Genomic DNA, 23,439 nt, shown 5'->3' on the forward strand with positions numbered 1-23,439 from the left:
TAATGATTACTACAATACTATCTCATTGATTACTGTACACACAATAACCCTTATCCCTGAGTGGCCTTCGGGCCTTGATAAGTGGTGACCCCCATGTAATATATATATATATATATATATATATATATATATATATATATATATATATATATATATATTCGCCTTTGGGTATCATAGCAACATAAAAGAAGATATAAAAAGTAAAAGAAGTATAAGATATTGTGTTAGGAAATAGGTCGAACATAGAAAGAAATATGGTAAATCATATTGTAGACACGTTTTACCGGAAGTGAGGGTCAGCTGATTGGATCTGCGTGGGAGTCACGTGATCAAGTTAGCTGGAGTCAGGAGTTTGGGTTTGGACGTAGAGAAGAACAAACGGCTTAACAGGTCGTCTCCTCCCCTTCACTGGGAGGGGACGCTGACGTGTGTGAAAATAAGACCTTGAATTAACCATGCAAGCAAAGATATTAACTTTCCATTCTTCTGCGATCAAAATCTGGAAGGTGAATAAAAACTATATAAAACCAATCATTGTCTTGGAGTGAATGAATATTCGTCCAAAACAGGTTTCCAGTCTCCCCTTCAAGACACGAGATGAATTCCAGGTGGACAAGATCAACGACGCATGAAGAAGGTATGTCCAAAATACATATACCACACACACACAACTGCATATGAACAATTAGATATGAATATATCACAAATATACAGCAACATTTGGACGATCATACAACGGTACCCTTTTATGAGAACAATACAACCTCATTTTGGTGCTCGTGTTCCAGGCATCAATACAAGGGTGTGAAAAAGAATCATACATGGAGGTTACCATGGTGAAAAAATAGACACAACGGAAAAAAAGAAAGGAATGGTTCTGAAGAAAAATAGACACATTTAAATTATATATACTAGATTTATATGCTAAATTAATAATATAAAAAATAATGGAAGAACGGTACATTAAAAAAAAAGAAAAAAGAAATTGTTACTGTATAGAAAAAATAAATAGAAGAAATAAAAAAAGATATATCGCTCGACATACAGATAATGAATTGTTGATTTTTAATATGAAAATAGAAGACAACGTATTAATACGGTGTAAAAACAGAAAGAAAAAAAGATCTGTCAGCGCAAGAGAAACATGTCAATCAAAAAAGTTAGTTATGGAATTTAGAATGTGCAAGTGTCGAAATTATTAACTGTAACGCTCGGTGTTCTTTTTGTGTAAAACAATGGACAATTTCTGCCAATGTGAATTTTTTTTTCCAATTTGTACGGTGTTTTCTTAGGATTTTTTTTTCTGATGTGGAAAAATGTTGTTTATTTTATGTAAATGGATGTAAACTGTATAATGAAATTTTAAAATGTATGTTTTTTTAGATTAAGAAAAAAACACAAGTGTTGTCTATGAGTGATTGGGATTTCCGTTGATTTCGAGTAGAATCAACATGGAAAAATTCATGTGTGGAAATCCCAATATTTTTCGCTAAGCTAGATGCTAGATCTCTGAATACCCTTTATGTAAAATGTCAAATATTTAGACCAGAAATTGTCTGAGTAATTTGGAAGAGACCGCTGAGGTCAATGTTTTTAAACTTTGACTCCTATTATGACCCCTTAAAATTTATTGTTTTGGGCTCAAATCAAGTTATTAAGTTAGACCCATGTCCAAGGAACCTATATCTAACATTTCAAGTACGTAGACCCAAAATTGTCGGAGAAGTTTGGTAGTGATCTCAAAGGTCAAATCGTTGAACTTTGACCCCTTAATCGCCAAATTTCTGGCCAAAAACCAATCACATCGATTTTCTCAAATCTCAGTAACCTGTATATCAAATTTCGAGTCTGTAGACTAAAAAATGATCGAGTTATTACGTAGGGAAATGTACACAGACACACACACACAGAGACACACACACATACACGTTCACTTATATATATATATATATATATATATATATATATATATATATATATATATAGATAGATAGATAGATATATAGATAGATAGACTAATAGATAAAACAAAAATATATACGTATACATAAATATATATGGAAACAGTTTTTTTGTTTACTGTAAAGATTTTACGCAATTATTTTGCAAGTATAAATAATGTAGAATATCTGCATGAATATAGTTACACTTATAGTTAACTCTAGATGATCATCCAATATGGAAACCGAAAAAACTAACAGGGAATTAATTAAAATCAACGTTTAAAAGAATATGCAAATTAGCTAGATCTTTTGCAGATGAATTCAATTACATGACCTATATATAAGAAAATTGTATTTTCTTTTTAAATAAATAGGAAAGAGGGTTTTTAATATGAATATCAATACACACAAAAGAAAACGAATATATAGGAGTATATATACTTAAAAATATTTTAAAAGTAATATATATATACCGCTCCCCATGTGGGGCTACTAAATTGGTTAAAGGGAAAATTATTCCCAACCCGCATTTAGGTAAAAATGCACTTTTGTAAATAATTGAATTCATTCAAAACGTATCGCAAAAACAAAAACAAATAACATCAATATATGTATATATATATATTGCCGCGGAATATTCAAAATTATGCATATTTTCGTATCATCCCCTACAAGGCAATAAGATCAACATCCACCGGCAGTCATTGCTAAAACAAACGTCTCATGTACAAAACGCTCTTAACATGAACATAACTTTAAGGTTCTATACACATAACCTTGAGCAACGACATTTTTCATTAATTTTTTCTTTCAGAACAGTAGCGTGGAGAAGAGGATTACAACGAAATAATGGCTCGATCATCCAAATTGATAAGCGACCAACAAATCATATATAAACTATTTCCCTTTTACAATTTATTTCTCAGTAGTTTGACTTTAACTTGAGTCTTTAGGGCATACAAAATTTCAAGTGTTAAGACCCAAAATTAGCGGAGGAGTTTGGTAGAGTCTGCAAAGGTTAATTCATTCAACTCTGACCTCTGGGCAGCCAAAATTTTACTCAAAAACTGATTAAAAAGCTTGCTGCGCACGTCTGAATACCCATTATGTAAAAATTTCATATGGTTAGGCCCAAAATTAGTTGAATGGTTTGCTAGAGACTGCAAAAGTCAAATTTGTTTTTTTTGTACTTTGACCCTTTCACAGCCAATTTTTCGACCAAAAACCGATTAAAAGTTTGCCCTATATCTGAATCAGTTTATGAAAAAACTTCAAATGTTTAGGCCAGAAATTGACTGAGTAATTTGATAGAGAATGTAGAGGGAAATCTTTTTAACTTTGACTCCAATTTTACCCCCTAACATTTATTGTTTTGGGCTCAAATGAAATTAAAAAGTTTGATACATGTTCAACTAACCTACATCTAAAATTTCAAGTGTTTAGACCCAAAATTTGCGAAGAAGTTTGATAGAGTTTCCAATGGTAAAATCATTGAACTTTGACCTCCTTGAAATCCAAATTTCTGGCCGAAAACCAATTAAAAAGATTTTCCACAATGACAGTACCCCTCATGTCAAATCTCGAGTCTGTAGACTGAAAATTGACAGAGTAGTTTCGTAGGGAAATGTACACACACAGAGACACATTGGTTTTCTGTTTCAAGTCTAATTTTTGCGCTATCCAGAGAAATGTCAGCTTTATCAAAACATATTTGTGGATTAAATATATTTCTCATTCTGTGAAATATATCCTGCTATATTATGATAATGAGAGATATGATATATATATGATTTGAAGTCCCTTTCCCGGGGTCACTGCCCCGTCGCTACCTATCTCTTTCACCTAAAAGGTTGATGTGATACAAAATCTACATAAATAAAACTACATATTTGTGTGTGTAAATATCTAACAGGTAAACTCTCAAACTACTGGTCACATAACACTGGAATTCTCAGGAAATAATATTCATGCACTAAGGATGGTCTATAGCGAATAATATCTGTGTTTACATGCATGAATAGCGCGTACAGACATCGGCAAATTTACATGTAAAATACATTAACCACTAGCTGACATTTTGCGCATGCGTACAATTAAAACAGCTTCAGGCTAGAACGCTACATGTTTTGTTTGTCTTTGTATTAATAAAAAAAATGAAATAATATGTAAATTTCACTCGCGGTTTTCAATTTGTTAATACAAAGAAAAACCGATATATCTTTTTTATTATTCACTTATCGAATACATACCTGTATATCTTTTATTATTGTGTGACCGATTAGATAAATAATTATTAATTACAAAGAAATATTCGGTGTTTTTACAGTGTACGAGGATTTCAAAATTAAATTAAATTTTTATGGTATCTTTCTTGTTTATTAAACGTCCAACTAATGAATTACATCAATAAATAAATAATCACAACTTCCCCTTATTATCACCGAAAAAATACTAAAAACATTACGTAAAAAATAAAAAGTCGATTTAGCGTTTCAACGTTTGAACAACGCTTGGCTGAGACCGATGATTGCCGGTTTCGCCCGATCCATGCTTGACGGGAATTCCCGAGAATCCGGGTCAAATTATACAAAATTCTTACGTTTCGAATGCGTGTGTTTTTCTTTCTTTTTTTCAGACGTTATATGGCATTTACGAAACATACCTATCGATTAGATGAACAATTATTGATACCGGAAACTGCCAAATTTTTCTGAAGGCATGCGTTTTTACTATTTTTAATTTTTCTGAGAGAGCTTTCTTATACAGAACAGTATGCTAACACAAAATACAGGTTTATTTCTAAAAAAAAAAAAAAAAAAAAGAAACAAACAAAAATATCTAATCAGATAAAATGTCTCATATATTTTAATTGAATCATAAAAAACCTTTAACAAATATCTTAGCCTCCTCCCACTTTTTGCCAAAATATTTGAGTCCTTAGTTAATCAAGCCCTAGTCCAACACATAGCAGCTGCTAAACTCCTCACTGACAAACAATATGGATTCAGGCAAGCCCGTTCAACAGCAGATATCTTAACTGTAGTCTCTGAACGTATATACCGTTCACTGGACAAAACAGGGAAGGGTAGAGCGGTGGCCCTTGATATATCCAAGGCTTTTGACAGGGTATGGCACGATGGTCTTCTAAGGAAAATTAGATCATATGGAATCACTGGAAGAATACATAATGTAATTAAACCCTTCTTAAGTAAGAGAAAAATCCAAGTTGTCCTCAACGGTCGTACATCCAAACAATATGATATAAATGCGGGAGTACCGCAGGGGTCTATCCTTGGACCTTTATTATTTCTGATATTGATAAATGACCTCCCTGATAAAATTGTTTCGGAGATGGGTATATTTGCCGATGACACCACCCTCTATAACAGGTATGAGGGGGAAACAAATGAACACGTATCTAAGGAAATGACAGAAACACTAGAGTGGAATGGGGACAAAAATGGATGGTCACATTCAATGCTACCAAGACTAAGCTTGTTTCCTTCAATAACTAGAAGAAACCTTTTCTACCACCAATAGCAATGGCCAAGAACACACTGCCTGAAAGTACTTCCTTTAAACTACTCGCCTAACGTTTACAGGAAACATGAACTGGAATATATACATTGAGAGCATTGCCAAAGAAGGTGGGGTCTCTCTACCGTGCTCGAAAATTACTTACGCCTGAAAGTATCCTGTACCTCTATAAGGACACCATTCGTCCATGTATGGAATACTGTTGTCACATTTAGGCTGGTGCATCTGCTGCTGGTCTCTCACTCCTGGGCAGGGTTCAAAAGAGAGTCATCAACCTGATAGGCCCTGAACTGTCATATAGGTTTCAGCTTCTGTCCCATCGACAAAATGTTGCATCCATCTGCCTGTTCTACAAATACTTTAATGGGGAATTCTCTGACGAACTGCAAGCACTTGTACCTCCTTGACGTAACTACCCCTGACAAACCCGACAAGCAGCTAAGTCCCACCTCTTTACAGTAGAGATCCCTAGGTGTAAGAAAGCCTTTTATTCCAATAGTTTCTTCCCCAGAACTGCAAGTCTTTGGAACTCCCTCCCGGGATACTGCTTTCTCAACTGTGCTGATATGCAGAAGTTAAAGTATAATGTGAACAAACACCTTTCTACTCATCTCCCTTCATAATACCCCCACAAATTATATCCCCGATAGTAGCCTCCTACTTCAAAGTGGCACTTGCCTTGTTTGGGGTGAAAATTGAATTAAAAAAAAATTGCTGAAAATGTAGCAGAGACCACAAAACCACTCCAAGATCTTCTGAAGAAAGACAATGCATGGTTTTGGTATGAGCCTCAGGAAACTGCTAAAGAAAAGTCTGAATTCTGCACCGGTACTGCGCCACTATAGTGCTGATAAGCCAACAAAAATTTCAGTTGATGCATCTTCCTATGGTTTAGGTGGAGTACTGTTCCAGAAACAAGGGGATGACTGGAGACCTGTATTTTATGCCTCAAGATCCCTTACCAAAACTGAACAAAGATATGTTCAGGTTGAAAAAGAAACCCTTGCGGTCACTTGGTGTTGTGAAAAATTTGTTGAATTCTTTATTAGACTGCATAAGTTCATAATTGAAACCGATCACAAGCCATTATTGGCATTACTAAAAACTTAACGCCTTGATGAACTGACCCCAAGAATACAGCGTTTCCGTATGCGCCTAATTAGATTTACCTATGAAATTACACATACCGCTGAGAAAAATCTCATTACAGCAGACACACTATCTAGAGCTCCAAACAGCCTACCAACCAAACACGAATTCAAGCAGGAGACAGAGACGGACATGTTCATACGCTCAATTATACAAAACATCTGACAGGAGATAGGAGGAAATAAGAGTGAAACAACACTCTGATAAAATCTGCAGTCATAAAGTATTGTAAAATGCATCATTGGCCTTAAACTACTACGCAAAACCCTCAACTGAGACCCTACTGGTTTATAAGATAGTACCTTACAATCTTCCAAGGATTCTTACTATATCAAAGCCGACTCATTATTCCTGCGGATCTTCAAAAAGACATCTTGGATCGTCTTCATGAGGGACACCAAGATATAGTAAAATATAGAGCACTGGCATGGAGTAATGTTTGATGGTCAGGAAGAAAATATCCACCAGAACTACCCTTGGCAAAAAGTTGCGATGGATTTATTTGAATTGAATGGCCACAAATACCTGATAGTCATAGACTATTATTCAAGATGGATAGAAATATCTCATCTAGAAAATACCCTTGCAGGTTGTATCGTAAACCACAGCAAATCAATATTTGCTAAGTATGGTATACCTGAAATGGTAATAAATGACAATGGCCCTCAGTTTATATCTAAAGACTTTCTGGGGTTTGCTAAAGTCTATGGCTTTATTCATCTCACTAGCAGCCCACACCATCCACAAGGTAATGGTGAAGCAGAATGCGCTGCCCAGACAGTTAAAAATCTTTTTAAAAAGTCAAGTGATCCTTACATTGCTTTACTTAATTACTGCACTACTCCACTACAGCATGGCCAAAGTCCTGTAGAATTGTTGATGAATGGGAAACTCAGGACTCGCATTCCAGCACTCCCCCACTAAAATGAAAATTCTCAATAAGATGTTGAAAAATTAAAAGAAGCAGATGTTCAGGTCAAAAGGAAACAAAAGGCGTTAGAACTAGAGAACAAATGAATATTTTATATATTAAATACTTTAATTTTTCGCAAATAAGTAGTATTTCGAATATTAAACAGTATAATTTTTATGTTAAAAGTGGTGGCCATAGTTGTGAAAGAGAATACACGTGAAAATTAATAAATTTCAAAATAATTGAAAGAAAATAGATGATAAAATTATTAAAAGTCGCAATAGAATACGCGTGCTTAATATTAATTTGTATCGTTTATAACTACTCATATAATTTAATAATAATCACGTGATTCAATTTTTAATCGAAAATAAAGCTTTTTACATTGTGTAAAATTATAAAAGTTCTATTTATATTGTTTAAACTTAAACTTAAAGGTTTTCATAGTTTCAAATGATAAAAAGTTCTATTTTTATATTGCTTTAAAAAAGTTTTCATAGTTCATAACTATGAAAAGTTCTATTTATATTGCTTACTTTTTTTTATATATTCTGACAATTTAATATTTTTATTTATATTAATATTGTTTATCATTAAAAAAAGTATTCATTGTTTAAAATTATTTAAAAAATGTTTACATTGTTTTCATGGTAACATAACTGATCAATTGTAATCTTTTGCAAGAGTTGCCTGGGTTTGAGCATTCTTATCAATCCTTTGATTGCGTTATTGATGAAGATCAGGCAGTAGAATTTCCTGTAGAATTCTAAATTCATTACAGCCGCCTGGGATGCCACATCATAACCTGATATTGAAGGAAGGAGTCCCAGTTATATTATTAAGAAATATTGATCCACCTAAATTGTGCAATGGCACACGGTTAGCAATAAAATCTTTGAAACCTAATATTCTGGAAGCCATTATAATAACTGGAAATTTTAAGGGTGAAACTATTACTTCCTTGGATCCCTCTGATTCCTTCTGACACGCCATTTTAGTTCAAGCCTTTACAATTCCCAATAAAAATTAGTTTTGCCATGTCTATAAAGCTCAAGGGCAAAGCCTAAAAGTTGTTGGACTTAATCTTCAGACATCTTGCTTTTATCATGGCCAGTTTTATGTTGGTTGCTCACGCATTGGAAGTCCTGAAAATCTCTACTCACCAGTTAGAGGTCACACTAAAAATGTTGCTTATGTAGAGGTTCTTCAAAATTAATGCTACCGGTTCATTTGCCAGTTTTCAGATATGCACTGGTGGAAACTGAATTTTAATTATTTCATTAACAGAATAGATTACTAATGCCATTATATATATATATATATATATATATATATATATATATATATATATATATATATATATAGTACATTAAATAGTTAAAGCAAAGAGATTTAACAGTTTTCAGATTTGCACTAAAATATAAAATAATTGCAATTCTTACATCATATTTTGAAAGAAGGACTATAAGATTAAACTATAAAAAATGATTAGGTCTACTGGCGAGACCTCTATAAAATAAAATACACTACTGCTCCCACCACATGGAGTGTGTGAAACAGAAGCCATGTTTTGTTTAATCTATATTTATTATAATGTATGGGGACAAAATATTCAAATATATCATATACAACCTCGCAACGCCGGGTACTTCAGCTAGTAAATAAGTAAATAAATAAATAAAACGGAGTTCAGTTTTAGATTCAGAAGGTAAAAATTAGTTGAAAACAAATGTCACATCTACCCCAATAAAAATGTCGTTGCTCATGGTTGTTATTATATAAGATGTGCATAGAATCTTTAATTTATGTTCACAGTTAAAAGCGTCTCGTACAGAAGACGTTTGCTTTTCGCTAGTGGAAGTATGCTGACCTCAATTTTCGTGTTATAGTTGATTGTTTACCTGTTCTGGGTCAATGAAGATAAAGAATTTTAGTATTCATTTATCAAGCGACATGTTTAAACAAAACGAGACGTTTTAAAAGCGATAAAACTTCTCACAAACTTATCGTTCGCGTCTTCCGTAATCTTTCTCTCTTTTTTTATTTTATGATTACCTATTAAATGCAATATTTATTGTCTCTCCCCTCCTCAACCAAAAGTTTTGATACACCATTAGCATTTTGAATTTGGAAACCAGGAGATTTCAATCCGCAAGCTCTGCAGGTGTGGTGAGTTTATACTTCTTTTCTTAACCGATCACATCTTTGTTTTGTTTAAAAAAGAAAAAAAAAAAAAAAAAAAAGAAAAAAATATTATTATTGTTTTTGTTGCTGACGACCTTGACAAGCAGGGGTTTACTTCCCGCTCCATTTAAGATATTAGCCCGACTACTTGTTTTGTAAACAAACAAGAAAAAAGAGACTTCAACCTAGTAAGATCCCGCACTATCAATCAAGTTCCAATTCCTGTTTCATCGCCGACATGTTGCATCCATGTGTCTGTTTTACAAGTGCTCGAAAAAATTGTGCGCTGATGAACTCATAGCACTGGAACCCCTCTCGACATAAATACTCCTGATTAACCCTATAAGCAGCAAAATCCAACCTCTTCACTATAGCGGTCCCTAGATGCTAGAAAACATATTCTAATAGTATCTTACCTCGAACTGCTAAACTTTGGAATTCCCTTCTTGTTTCTTGCTTTCCTGACTGTAGTAATATGCAAAAATATAAATGTAATGTGAACAATCTTGCTGCTCAACTCCCTACTTTATGTCTCTGTAGAAGTGATTCCAAATTGGAGCCTCTTCCGTCTGTGACAATTTGCCTTGTTCTGAGTGAATAAAAATAAAAACAAAACAACAAAAAATGTATTTTTACGCCCCCCCCTTACAATTTAATGCAAATTTCAGTAAGTCATCTCTAGTCATACAATGTTATATATGTGTATGTTTATATATTTGTACGTACTTAATTCACTCTTAAACTAATCAACTGTTCATTATGAATTTTGGAACGCAGCTGCTCAGCGAAAGGGATCGTAATGCAGGTTTAGTTTAATTCAGTTTCATGGAAACGACACAAAAACTAACTGAAAACTCTTCATGATCATTCGGATGACTCTAATTTCTTCGAAATCTTAATAAAATTTGCCAAACATCAATGAATTAATCTTTCCCAAATTTCAGTTTCTTCGGGATATAATATAGGTATAATCTCCCTTTGCAAAATTCAAATATTTCAGATCTACATTAAATTTGATCCATAGTCATTAGACAACAATTAAGCAAAATTCATTGAATTTCAGTATCTTCTTAAAACTCATTAAGCGTACACCTTAAATCTTAGACTTTTTCTAGAATCGAAATCAGTTAATGGATTTTTTTTATCAAAATTAGAATACGGATTCTAGACATGAGGTTTAGTACATTATGTATTGATTTTAATTTCTGAAAATAGATATAAAAGTGGTGCAAATTTTTCAGTTTGGGGAATTCATTTTCCCGCCCCAAGATGGGTATTCTAGTTCAATCCATTTTTTTTTAAATTTAACATCATAGACATTTTCAAAGTACCGAATGTTTGATAGAATCTAAGTTTAAAGCTAGATCAACGCACAAATGCAGTTTTTTTTTTTTTAATGTTAAAAGCGACTGTACAGTATTTGAAATAAGCGTGACAATAACTAAAACCGAAATAAAATCTTCAGAGCGCTACTTAAGCCATATTTACCAAGGTTATCCAGATGATTAGCCCCTAAGCCTGGCTGCGACGTGGCCAGTTAGAAGTAGTGTCGGCTCTGATGGCAAACAAATCAACGATATTTGCTTTATATTCTTGATCAGGTTAAAAAAATGTAACATGGAAAAATACGTACCTGTTTCTGTTGAGCGAGTTATTTACACACTATTCCTTTACTTTTGACAATGAACTGTAATTTGTATTCATTCATTCATCTGTTACGTAATATAAATGATCGTATGTAGTATTGGTAGTAGTAGTAGTAGTAGAAAACTTCCTTCGTAGATTTGAAGTTATTCAGCAAACAATTAGTTGGCGGTCTATTATTATACGCGGGTCGTTCCAACAGTAATGCAATATTTACTTTTTTCAACCAAAAAACAAAAAACAAATAAATTAAAGAGAGTGATATCATTCAAACAAGTGACCCTTTGTGCTCCAGAATCTATTTTTCTACATAGTCACCACCATTCTTAATGCAATTTTTACGGGAAAATAGTGAAAACAACGCAGAAAACAAATAACAAATAAAAAAATGTGCTTTATTTGTTTTTACAGCAAATCAACCATTTTGAGGTTACCTAATCCCCCCCTCCTCCTCACAAAAATACACTCACACAGTATTTAACGAAAATGATGCATTGTATTTCGGATTTTTTTTTTAGATGAGTATTTATAATTTGTAATCATGGACCCGTGGCGCGCCAGATTAGGTGTTATATTAATCAGCGACGAGGTGGCTGTGCATGAACGTCCGGAGCGCGCGTAATCACTCAGATCTCTGTCACCATTCTAAAATCGACGAACCCATCTCCTAACTGTGTCGACATAACTGCATCCTCTTCTTAAACGCTTAATAAGCGTCGGTAAATGTTGATCAATGATTTTTTTCTGCATCTAGAAATTCAATGACGCATCTCATCTTCTGACGCACGTTAATGACAGGGGAAGATTTATTAAAGTCTCATACCGTCAATATCTTCAACAGAGATATGAAACTTTCAGATCATGAATGCATACGTACAGTCAGCATAAAAATAAAATTTGCAATCCACTCCGATCCATTCGGGCGGAATAAAAAACAATAGGAGGTATTACTTTTGGAACGCTTCTAATATAAATCAAACAACGTTGTCAATATGTTGCTTTTAATAAACAAAAAAAAAAAAAAAAAACACTTATTACCCAATTAAATATTGTGTGATTTTAATTATATAATTGAAGCTATTTAATTCTGCTGTTAAGCAGAGTTTTAGGGGATGTTTTATCAAAGTAAAAACATAATTTGACCAATTTTTCAATTACGTTGAATAACAAATAAAAAAAAAGTTAAATTAAGTCCAAATTAATTAAATATATTTGCCTGAGATTGATGGTAACTGCAGAAGAAACTGAAATCATTTAATTTGTTATTATATAAAGACTATACTATTGGGGGGAAAAAGAAATGTTTCCCCTAAAATAGGACCGAGATACTTGAAGAAGGCCGGTGCAAGAAATCAGCTCGAAACATGGTGAAAATAACACAGAAACAAATAACAAATTAAATTTGATTTGCCTTATTTGATTTTGACGTTACTTAACACTCAAAAACTACACAGTACTTAGCAAAAATGATGCATTGAATTTCGGATTTTTTAGATTATTATTTATAATTTGTCTGCGTGGACCCGTGACGCAACGGATAAAAGTGCTGTTCTAAATTCTAAAAGACTACCTTCTGGAAGTTGAAGGTTCAATCCTTAGTATAGGGTGATACTGAGAATACAATTAAGAGTTACTTAAGACTTCTACCTGGTCTACATGGCTGACAGGACACGAACAAGCTACCCTCGTAGATTAAATAGTTTCTTTCAAAAATTAAATAGTTTCTTTCAAAAATTAAATAAATACTTTATTTCAAAAATTAAATAGTTTCTTTCAAAAATTAAATAGTTTCTTTCAAAAATTAAATAAATTGTTTCTTTCAAAATTTAAATAAATAGATTCTTTCAAAAATTAAATAAATAGTTTCTTTCAAAAATTAAACAAATTGTTTCCTTCAAAAATTAAATAAATTGCTTCTTTCAAAAATTATTTAAATAGTTTCTTTCAAAAATTAAATAAATTGTTTCTTTCAAAAATTAAATAAATAGTTTCTTTCAAAAATTAAATAAATAGTTTCTTTCAAAAATTAAATAAATAGGTTTTTTCAAAAAATTAAATAAATAGTTTCTTTCAAAACTTCGTACGGATTACCGAGTTTGACAAGACGCACTTGAAGCCGAAACGTTGTGAAAATAACATCCAAAATGAAGACAGTAGTCTGAATAATCCAAGTGATGCAAATGATTCATTGTAAATGATTAATCGAACATAACTTTTGTCCATATCTTTTCGAACAGTATTGGTGCATAAATGATAAAAATAGGTCGAACTGAATTTGAAATCGGGGTAACCATTTCATAAGTTGTGATTGTATGTATGGGGACAATCACCCCCCTAAATTAAATAGTTCAGCTAATTATTAATATCTTGATAACTCTCAAAAATAAAAATTCTCTGTTGTTGCATTTCTTTCCTATTCCTTGTCTTTGTCCCATCTGTCTCATTTTGTCCCATTTGTCCCATTTGTCTCATTTTGTCTGCATGTTAACACGCGATTAAACATGTGTAACATTACACGTATGTGTGTTTTTAATCTGGTTCACCCCAAACCAGTCACACTGGCGCTGAGATGCGAGATGCTACTGTAAATTTCGATGTCCCTGTATGTATGGCTTTAAAGTAGAGAGTTGTGCAGCAAGATATTTGCTAACATTACATTTAAATTTCTGCTTGTTGGTACAATCTGAGAAACAGTGGGTAGGAAGAGAAATTCCGATGGTGAAGAAGAAAACTATTGAAGTAGGAAGCATTCCTGCATCTAAAGATCTTTACAGTAAAAGGATGAGATGTTGCTGAATTTCGGGTTGGTTGAAAGCACACGTGCAGCAAATTCGTAAGTGCATAAAAACAAAAGTATTTTTGAAAATTCAGAGGCAAAATAATCGAACATAAAACCAAAATATTAGCATGACAATGATAGACCCAGTCATTCACGCAGTAAATATCTCGAGGGACTCACATCCATGAATGGAGGATCATGTTTTCATGTGAAATAGAATTTATTTCATTTATATGATGTTTCAATAGAATGTATATCTTCTTCGGGTATGGAAACCTCAAATCATAGATTTGCAATCGTCTTTGGAGAAAAGCACTTTGTTTCAATCTTTGTGATATGATGAAGAGGTATGATTAAAGAAACTTGAAGGTTCTACTTATAGATACTGGCGATAGGAGCTGACCAATCAAATAACGTTGCGTTCTGCTAGCAACCAATCAGAAACCGGACTCACCCCCATAAATTATTGGATTTTTTAGAATTCCTGCACATAATTTTTCATGTCCATACGAAAAAGATGTTTGTTCTTTGCAAACTTTTAAAGTTCAAGACTTATATACATCAGCTACTCATCGAAAAAATTTTTTTCATCTCCAGGACTTATACAGATTAGGAATCCATCGGAAACTCTTCTGAAATTAAACATGGCTTCCAATTGAAAAGTTTAATATGATTGTGCTAATTTGCTGTCGTTTATAACTATTTATCGATACACTGAAGTCAGATCCGTCAAAGTTTTCGAACGAGAGTCCATTTTGTTGACCTTTTAGAGATACGCAGCCAAAATAAAAATAATGACTTGAACGTATTTTATACTGTTTTGCTTATTAGCTCTGCTTTTTTATGAAACTGGTTTTCCAAAACCTCATAATTTTAATTATTTTCTGAACGAAAGAAAAAATCACCACACAATTTTCACACGTATTCAGTTTTTTAATTCCTAAAATATTTTTACGTTTTCCGCGAGCTGGATTAAAGACTTTGGTGCGCCGTACTTTGAAGCCACCTGACTTAAGCTAATCAACATTTAGAGTCCTTGAACATCTCATGTTGTAAAGGCGTTAATGACTAACTATTCTCATTGTGAATTGTGAGGATTCGTAATTTGTGTTATTGGTATTATTAAAACGTCCAGTTCGAAATTCTCTATAGGTTCCCGAGTTCGACATAAATATTCTTATATTCGAAAAGATGCATTTGAAAAAAATGGTGCTGCAATGACGTAAATCAAGATCGGGTTGAGGCGGTTTCTTCTCTGACTTGTAACATATCTCGAACCATAGCGACCCATGCACGGCGGTCCTAAGCACCATACGACTAACTAATTGCTCAGCTGTCTACCAAATTACGCTTGCGCCATCCATGAAGAAAGATTAATTCCATTTAATTCTCCCTCTCAGCAACGAGCTATACGTTCCAAACATCAAATACGTCGTTGCAACAAAATAGACGGCAAAGACTTCAAGCTGCAGCATTGGGGCAGCAGTTTAGAACATTGTTAGCCCGCCGGCAATACAAAATATGGCGGGAGCAGGCACTGTCAAAGATTTTAGATTTAGACTATAACGGTGGTTGCAATTGTGTTGCCGGCCAGAGGTCTTTAACGTGACGGGACATACTATCACTCCACACTGATTGCGGGCTAGCTACCTCAGATATGAGTTCAGTACTATATCTTGTACACCCGCCGCGCAGGTTTTTGACCTAAACGACGTCTCTTTTCTTAAACTTATCTCTGGTTATTCTAGTTTGGGCTTGAGCTGGCTTTCATGCCCTTCACCTACCTATGCAATGCATCGCCCGGTGAAACGTTGTGGTGATGTCAAACTAGTAGACTGCCTCATACACTGTACAGTCCTTCATGGTTGCGATGGTCTTGGCGATTCTGTGGTTTTGTTCAATGATCCCGTTTCCACTCGGAAACTAGGCACATTGAAACCGTAGATGGATGTCGGTCAGTATCTCCACTTGTGAGTCTCGCTTAAGGAAGACACTCTCTGTCGAATGACGTGGTCGCATCTGGCTGACACAGCAGCCGCCATACTGCAAACCTAGATGGATTGCAATCAATTAGCGTAAAAAATTCTCACCATTGTGGTGGCTATTCCAGTTGTCTTTTGCGCTCAGTTCAGCTAAATTTATAAGCCTTGCATCGTTGGTTGGACATAGCAAACACGCATCTTAGATGACATTACCGCCTAGCTACGGAACTTGCATCTACCCAGAATGGGTCAGCACATCGAGGATTTCAGGATTCTGATTTCCTCATTTCACCCAAAGGGTGCCGCTTTCTTCCCGGACCTGCAAGCCAAGAACTCTGGTTCCATCTTTTAGTTGCTCTGAATGTTTGCAGACCAAACTGAGATCCAAAAAATGCTGGTGCACACGCAACGCAAAGACCACACTTTCATTGGTGATAATATCATCGACATATGCTGACATAGCACGCTCGATTGTGTGCTCTTGCAATATGATGGTGTCTATAACAGATTTCAAAATGAGAGGCGTCACGTTGATCCCAAATCCTAGCCGTGTAAAACACAAGCGCTGGCCCTTAAAAAGGACAGTTTGAAATGGCCAAAGTGCCTCGTCAATATAGATCTGAAGATATGCCTTCCATAAAACTAAAAGGGATACATTAACTCCTTCGCGTCGCCATTGCTTTAGCTTTTGTGCATATACTTCTGCGTTAGCAGTGAACGCATTCACGAAGCCATTTAATTCACATTAATCCAACACTGGACATACCTTCTGCTTTTGTTCCTGCACGACCGCCATTAAAAGAATATGGAATCAACCAGCCATTTGTGATCCAAAGCTTCAGCTTCTTCTCATACTTTCCTCTGACATTATCAGGGGCCCTGTACTTTGCAAGCTTGTTGAATTGGTAAGTTCTTTAGTGCTTGCTTAATTTCAAAGGCTGCATATACTGCTTGCTTAATTTCTTCTATGTCCATTTCATCCCCGAGTTGCTGATATACGGCGTAGGCTCTTTTTATGAGCCTCAGTTCGATGGCCAGCGCGGGCTGTTTTATTTTGAACAGCCTGCAAACGCGTTCGGTCTTTTTAAACCATTCGACGACGGACGGGCCAGTGGGAGAGCCGTCGAATTCAGAGATCAACGAAGTTGTCCATAACACCGAAATAGCTAGTAACACAAAAAAGGAAGGAAAGAAAGTCAGTAATGTACAATGACAATCTCCAAAGATTCTCATACAACCGTCTCCAAGGATGCTCGTCATCGTCCTTCCACGTTCTTCTTGCGGCCTCCTTTTATGCAGCCGAGCGGCGAGATTTTGCACATGGACCGTGAGACTTACTATCACTTTCCGAGATCGCCCAGTTATAAAAGTTGTAGGCGCCGCCATCTTGATTTTTTTCTTCCTCCCCCGACTGTTCGACTCCAGATGACGTACATATACTCGGGCGCTTTAATGATAAGCCACAATTTTCCCTACAGTAACGACCAGCACCATTACAGATTTCTTTTACAACGATAAATCTTCTCGTTTCCCCTGGAAATATAAAAAAGGACAATGACGTGACAAGTTTTCCAAATTACTTGTGAAATAATATGAAACTTATTCTTTGTTCCTTATTTACGGTTAACTGGTTTTATATCCTATTTTGCGGAGGGGTAAAAAGGGGATGTTGTTTATCTACTTTTATGTGGCGTGCGGGCTAACCTTGGGATATTAACTACGCAGAAATGATTTAATAGAAACATTTGCCCCTTAAATATCAAGATATTTGCGTTTCTTGGTATTTTCAAAACTAAAAAAAAAGGAAGCAGTGTTCATAGAATATTTAATGCTTGAAATTGATTACCTGCCTTAAAATCAGCGTTTGAAAGTACAACTGTTGTCTTTTTTAACACTGATGACAATTGTAAAAAATGACATTATCAATGAATGACAAAGATATTTTATTTAAATTAAAATTGAAATTTACTAAAAAGAAAAAATTCTGCTTAATAAACTGAGTTTTAATTCTAGATGCCAGAAAGTCTTCGACTTTAATGGTTTCCTCTCTCATGCTATTGTATTTTGGAATTCCATTCCTATTTCCTGCTTTCCTGACTGTACTAACCTGCAAAAGTTTAAATGTAATGTACACAGATATCTTGTGGCTCAACTCCTTACAGTCCCCTGTTAGATTCGATTTTAAATAGTAGCTCCTTACATTCCAAGAGGCAATATGCTTCGTTTAGGGCGAAAAAATAGTAACAAATTTATCAAACAAACAAACAAGCAAACAAATAGACAAGAAAATGCCTTGAATTTGTTTCTGATTTGTGTTAAGTTATTTTGTGAAATTTAGTCTGTAAAATTCTGCTTTGTGCTAAAATAATGTGTGAAATTAGGTTCGACGTTGCTCTCCTAACGAAGATAACCAATAAAGTTGCTTATAAGTGTTATAATGAGACATCTGTTCTTCGTCTTCATTTCTAACTAAAAATGTTACACATAATTTCACTTTTATTTCATTTAATATGACCCCGAGCAACGCCGGATACATTTGCTAGTATATAATAAACAACATTTCTAAATGTTCTTGTAAAAACACTACTGTTTACTCAAGATCAAATGTTCGTTTCTGAATAACGTTGAATTTACAGTTCTGATTTTTTTAGATGAGATACGAATGTTTGTATTGTTTAGATGAACCGAACAATTGTTCTCATCTTGAGCGCTATATGCACAACGGTTCAGTCGATGTAACCTTCGACCGTCATCCGGTGTAAAGGTCATCATGTTTTGGCATGAAAAAAAAAACATAGCCAAAACACGGCGACTTTTTGCAAAACATGGCGACTTTTACACCTGAAGGTCGAAGGTTACATCGACCGAAACGCTGTGCAGATAACACTCACAATGAAAACAATTATCCAATTAATCTAAATAATACAAACTTTGAATTTATTTAATCAAAACGACGTCGTTTTATAATGTGAAGAAACCGTGACATTTAATTGACACGTGATCGATATACTACTCCGATGAAAGTAAACGTTAAGAAAGTTGAAAGAATTGTTAAATTAAGATAACTTTATGAAACTCCTTAACTAATCATTTAACGAAATGTTTCAGCTTGTCTACATATTATTTTTTTTACTGTTATTTCACCCTAAACAAGGCAGAGAACCACTTAGTTGTGAGGGGCTACTATTTAGGACCAGATTTGCAGGGATACTATTTTTAGGGGTTAGGCAGTGAGATGTCTGTTTACATTACACTTGGATTTCTGCATGTCAGTACAGTACGGGGAAGCAGGGGTCCGGGAGTGAATTCAAAACTGCAGCAATCCAAAAGAAAAAAGCTATTCGAGTAGAAGGCTTTGTGGCATCTAGGGATCTCAACAGTGACGGGGTGGGATGTTGGTGCTTGTTGGGGTTTTCGAGAGTATTGTCGTCGATGGAGTACTAGTGCTTTGAGTTCGTCAGAGCACTTGCTATTGAAGTACTTGTAAAACAGGCACAAGGACGCCATATTTCTACAATGGGACAGACGTTGCAGTTTAGTTGATAGTACAGGACCTAAAAGGCTGGGGACTCATTTTTGAACACTGTCTAGGAGCGAAAAAGGTATGTTCATATATTTGTACATACAAGATTAATTAGTCCAAAGGTGATGAAAATAGGGCGAAATCTTTGGTGAAAACCAGATACCTCCGATTTAATTTTAAAAAAAATAAAGTTAGTGTTAAGTCGAGTGGAATTGGAATCGAGAAAAAAAAATCGGAACTTTTAGAGTATCGGTTTCGGAATCGGAAAAATTTGAACCTAATTTCAAATTCCAAAAACGATTCACAAAACGAGATTCAAACAATCCATACCATTTTTTTTTTTTTTTAGATTTGTTCCAGAGCAATATTATACTAAAAGTTAAGGCTGACATAAGCAAATTATTTTTTTAACATTACTTTGGTATATTTTTGGAATTGGATTCAGAATCAGTTATTGTATCCGAATCGAAAAAATGTTGGAATTGTACCATCACTAGTATTAATAAACATTCTCCAAATTTTATTTAAATGAAAAAGATATTTTAAAGAATACATAATATGGAAACAATCTAGTTTCCACACAAGTCATCATCATACATTTCAATTTGAGAACAGCAGGTGGTGTTTCCTGGAATCTGAGTGACAGCAAGTCTCCCCAGATTTCCAGTACTCTCTACTTTTTCTATAATATTAGCAAATGAATTTGCGTTATTGCAACAGCCGTTAATTTGAAAGTGTTATCAAAAGTGGCGGAGAGTAGTGGAAATTGAAGAAACTTGGTTACACTCAGATTCAAACAGGTCATCATCATCATCATGCTCACGGGAATAACCGGTGGTTCTCCCTGGATTCTGAGTGGCAGCAATTCTACCCAGATTTCTAGCACTATTTTGACTACTATTGTTTTATCGCAAACGCGTCTTACGATTGATTAATTAGAAGTAGTTAGCAGTCACGCTGGGTTTTCTGTGGAATTATTTTATTTATTTATTTATTTATTTATTTACTAGCAGGGCTACTCGCCGTTGCTCGGGACCGTGTAAACAATGAGAAAATTTAAGTTGATTTTGAATTGTTATTGGTTGTCTTTGGAGAGAGGAGTTTTTTAATGTCTATGTATCATTTGCTATTTCGAGCAAAAGAATATTTTACCTACCCTAGGACGGCTATTAAACACGTATGAAATAATTGTACCTTTCCTAGGATAAGTAATTTACAGAATGTAAATAAAATAATTTTACCTTTTTGGGACGGGTACTTTACAACACATATTTAAAATATGTTTACCTACCTTCGAACGGGTAATTTATATACATATATGAAACAATTTAACATACTATCGACAGGTTATTATACAACATATATGAAATAATTTCTTTCCCCACCAAGGCTACCATAATTTTAAGAAAACTGAAATCATTTTTAGACGATGGATCATTAGAATTTCCAAATTAATACATAAATACATTGTGTTGGTTTATGAGTTTGCAACCCTTGCTTCACCATAAATTTCAACATTACTGCGTTTCTTTCCTTCGTCACTATCGACACTATTATTGTAAGAAAAATTATGTCATTTTTGGAAGATGTCTCAGCAGGATTTTAAAATTAATGCATTGACACAGTTAAGTGATTAGACAACCTTTGCTTCATTATCAAATTCCACATTTTTCACCACTACCGACAACAAATTTTTTTGGAAAAAAGACGTCATTTTCGGAAGATTACTCAACGGGCTTTACAAATAAATTAAAAAAATATGTTGAAAAGCTTAGTGATAAGGCAACCCTTGTTTTACTACAGAATTCCACATTACTGTGTTCTGTCCCTCCCTACTACTGGCACCATCATTTTAAGTGAAATGATATCATTTCTTGACCATAACTCAGCAGGTTTTCCAAATTATTACATAAATGCATTGACGCGAAGGATGATTAGGCAACTTTGACTTTACCATAATTTTTAATATTAATGTAGTTCTCCCCGCTTCATACCACAACCACCAACAACGCATTAGTAAGAAAACCCATGTCATTTCCGGAATATAATTCCATAGTTGCTCCATATTTTTGGAATATGACATTGTGGGAGATTGCATAGTAACCCTAAAATTGACATTACTCCCTCCGGCCCCACCCCAAAAGTTAAGGTTTGTTAATTGCTTGAGAACTCTAGAACACGTTATAAAGCAACGTAATCACGTGTCTTTCTACTCACCACTACAACTGTGACGTCATTACCCGGAGTTAATATTGAAAATTCAGAAAAATATTGTTAACCACCTACAGAAACTGAGAAATTGTCTGGGCCGATTATTTCATTACAAACAGACCAATCAATTAACTCACATTTCATCATTGTTCATAATTCCTGGTCATGTTACTAATTTCGACAATCATTTTTTATAACTTTAACCCACATTATCGCCCCACTTACGAAAATAATATCTGATATACTGTCTGGGCTAATTATTTCATTACAAAAACACCAATCAATTAACTCATATTTCATCACTTTTGATAATTTAAACCCACATTATCGCCCCCCACTCTTACGAAAATAATAACTTTGATATATTGCCTGGGTTGATTATTTAATTACAAACATACCAATCAATTATCTCGCATTTCATCATTTTTCATAATTCATTGATATGTTACTAATTTCGAAAATCATGTTTCATAATTTTAGCCCGCATTATCGCCCCACTAACGAACATAATAACTTTGATATATTGTCTTCGCCCATTAATTCATTACAAACGCACCAATCAATCAACTCATATTTCATCAATTTTCAATAATTCTTGAATATGTTACTAATTTCGACAATCATTTTTTATAATTTAAACCCACAGTATGCCACACCTTACGAAAATAATAACTTTTATATAGTGTCCGGGTTTATTATTGCATTACAAACACACCAATCAATTAACTCACATTGCATCAATTTTCAATAATTCTTGGATATGTTACTAATTTCGGCAACCATTTTTTATAATTTTAACCAAGATTATCGCCCCTCTTACGAAAATAATAACTTTGATATATTTTCTGTGTTGATTATTTCATTAAAAACCACAAATGGATTTATTCACATTTCATCATTTTTCATAATTCTTGAATATGTTACTAATTTCGGCAATCATTTTTATATTTGTAACCCACATTGTTGCAACCTCCCTTACTAACATAATAACTTTGATATATTGCCTGGACTGATTATTTCATTACAAACAGACCAATTAATTAACTCACATTTCATCATTTTTCATAATTCTTGGATATGTTACTAATTTCGACAATAATTTTTCATAATTTTGACCAGTATTATAGCCCCCCCCCTCACGAAAAGAGCAACTTTGATGTATTGTCTGGGTTAATTATTTCCTTACAAACACACTAACCAATTAACTCGCATTTCATCATTTTTCATAAGTCTTGAATATGTTACTAAACTTGACAATCATTTTTCCTAATTTTAACCCACATTATAGCCCCCCTCCTTACGAAAATAATAACTTTGATATATTGTCTGGTTTGATTATTTCATTAAAAAAAAATCACCAATCAATTAACTCACATTTCTTCATTTTTCATAATTCCTGGATATGTTACTGATTTCGACAACCATTTTTCATAATTTTAACCAACATCATAGCCGTCATAAAATGATTTTCTTATTATTTCAGCACAGTCCGTATTCTGTATGTCAGTTTCTTATTTAATAAATTGTTAGGTGAATGTACGAAATAGTTTTAAAAATCTCCCCATATTAAGATT

General features: G+C 34.0%; 2 protein-coding genes across 10 annotated transcripts in view; one reads left to right on the top strand and one right to left on the bottom strand.

Annotated features, from left to right (window-relative positions):
- The window catches only part of LOC145273340 (retinal-binding protein-like), a 381,653-nt gene that overhangs the window by 141,895 nt on the left and 216,319 nt on the right, over positions 1-23,439 (bottom strand). The window contains exon 1 of one of the 8 annotated variants that reach the window (XM_080127091.1): positions 11,360-11,471. The exons of the other annotated variants lie outside the window; for them this stretch is intronic. The gene's annotated coding sequence lies outside the window, so the exon portion shown is untranslated. Of the gene's footprint in view, positions 1-11,359; positions 11,472-23,439 lie in introns of those variants that run through there. 8 annotated transcript variants of the gene reach the window in all.
- The window catches only part of LOC145272760 (retinal-binding protein), a 368,701-nt gene continuing 354,666 nt past the window's right edge, over positions 9,405-23,439 (top strand). The window contains exon 1 of one of the 2 annotated variants that reach the window (XM_080127061.1): positions 9,405-9,706. The gene's annotated coding sequence lies outside the window, so the exon portion shown is untranslated. Of the gene's footprint in view, positions 9,712-23,439 lie in introns of both variants that reach the window. The other variant, XM_080127058.1, reaches the window with a different exon arrangement.

The sequence above is a fragment of the Euprymna scolopes genome, chromosome 1 (genome assembly GCF_053919585.1).
Source record: "Euprymna scolopes isolate OS-2025 chromosome 1, ASM5391958v1, whole genome shotgun sequence".
In the NCBI taxonomy this organism is placed as follows: domain Eukaryota; kingdom Metazoa; phylum Mollusca; class Cephalopoda; order Sepiida; family Sepiolidae; genus Euprymna; species Euprymna scolopes.